Below are 2,138 nucleotides of genomic sequence, written 5' to 3' on the forward strand. Positions count from 1 at the left end.
TGGAATGGATTTTTAGTTTTTAGAAGTTTAATAATTGAACTATGTTATTACATATCTTTTGTTTTTGTTGTATTATTTGAATTATAAGCATTCAGGCTCCTTCAGTCTTGGACAGACCAAGGATACCCACGAAGGGTTGCCTGTTCGTCAAATTTTTGTGGCAGGAGGTGCGCAATCTCCAACCACACCTCTTCTGAGACGACATTGTTAAATACCAGCGGCAAGTGAAGTACAGGATGACTGGAAAAAATGCCGAGATAAGCAGAGAGCACATACAGTGCCTAGAATTCCTAAATGGTCGCCCATCTGGTACTAGCCAGGCTCAATGTTGCTTAACTTCGGTGATCTGACGAGAACCGGTGTGTCAACACGATTATGCCGTATATAATTCAACGTTGCGTAAATTCGGTGGTGCAGTGGGAACGTGAATATGCCGCATACTAGTGTCGTTTTGGTCGTTGTTTTCACAACGTTTCGGACGATATAATCTCCGACAATCTGCGAGTACATATTTTCGTATCTTTATGCAGAAACCAATGTGTGCTGCCTAAATATCAAACAAAGAGAGTATCAGCAGGGGCATTTGTCGTACTTTATTGTACATTAGTCGTGCCTTAATTTGTTGTACATATATAGCAAAACCTGGGAGTATAGAAGGCAATATCGGAGCAGCGATTAGCAATTTGTATAAGTCAAATGCTTTCTACCATGCTAGAAAACGAATGAACACATATCCAAGCTAATGGCGAAAACCCTAGAGGAGGACCTCAAGACAGTAGTGAAATGGGGGCAAAAAACAATTGTAACCTTCAACGCTGCCAAGACTAAGCTCATTTCTTTTAATGATTACAAGAAACCTTCTCAACCACCAATAGTTATGACTAAAGATATATTATCTGAAAGTACTTCGTTCAAACTCCTCGGATTAACGTTCACAGGTAACATGAGTTGTACCAGATACATCGAAGGCATTGCCACGGCTGCTGCAAAGAAGGTGAGCTCTCTTTACCGTGCTATAAAGATACTGCTAGAAAGTATTCTGTACCTCTACAAGGTCTCAATTAACCCATGTATGGAATATTGTTGTCACATTTAGGCCGGTGCATTTGCTACTAGTCTCTCACCTCTGGACAGGGTTCAAAAGAGAGTCGCCAACCTGATAGGTCCTGAACTGTTATCTAAGCTTCAACCTCTGTCCCATCGACGTAATGTTGCATCCCTCTGTCTGTTTTACAAGTAATTTAATGGTGAATGCTCTGGCGAAATACAGACGCTTGTACCCCCTCGACGTAAATACCCCGAATAAACCCGACAAACAGCAAAACCCCACCCCCAAATTGCGCACAAAATAGACGGAATACGAGTTTATTATAATAATTGTTTTCATTCCTTTCAATATATATCTTAAAACTTTTCTATATAAAAAACATATACTGAGCGCGTGTGTGTGTGTTCAGCTCGCTTCAATAATCAAGTATGCAAGTTGATTTTCATGAGCAAAATAAAGGAGTGCTAATCTTAATCTGAATATAAGGTTGACAAGAAAATTTTATCTCGACTCAAGCAAAAGTGTATTGATTGGAATAAGCACCATAAGAATCAGCACACGTTTACCAACACAAAACACGTGTATTCATGTCAGTTGCGTAAAAATCTGGAGTTTAGGTGGCGACGAAGTTGCTGAAGATGTTTTTGATATCGCTTACTTTTCTGAAGTATTCTTAATGCAAAAAGTTGTCGAGATGTTTAAAAAGTCATAGTCGATAGGTATAATGTCTGGAGAGTATGGCGGATGAGGCAGAGTCTCGTAGCTCAATCCGTCCAACTTCTGCATGGTCGGTTTAGCAACGTGCGGTTGGGCATTGTCATGGAGGGGAATTAGGCCTTTTCTGTTAACTAATGCTGGATATTGTTGTCGAAGCTTCTGATGCCTTTCATGCTTTTATTAACACTACCTCCGCCGTAATGGGATCGTCTGCATTCAAAAAACTGTAATGTAACGGTCGCAGACCACCAAACAGTCAGTACGACCTTCTTTTCGTTCAACTCGGGCTTCGGGAAGTGTCGTTGAGCTTCGTTGGCGTCTAACCACTGAGATGAACGTCGCGCATTGTCGTTAAGAAGCTACTTTTCGTCGC

General features: G+C 40.9%; 1 pseudogene; it reads right to left on the minus strand.

Annotated features, from left to right (window-relative positions):
• Positions 1–269: 269 nt before the first annotated feature.
• LOC145261433 (5S ribosomal RNA) lies at positions 270–386 on the minus strand (annotated as a pseudogene).
• Positions 387–2,138: the final 1,752 nt, after the last annotated feature.

Source organism: Euprymna scolopes, chromosome 37, assembly GCF_053919585.1.
Source record: "Euprymna scolopes isolate OS-2025 chromosome 37, ASM5391958v1, whole genome shotgun sequence".
Lineage (NCBI taxonomy): Eukaryota > Metazoa > Mollusca > Cephalopoda > Sepiida > Sepiolidae > Euprymna > Euprymna scolopes.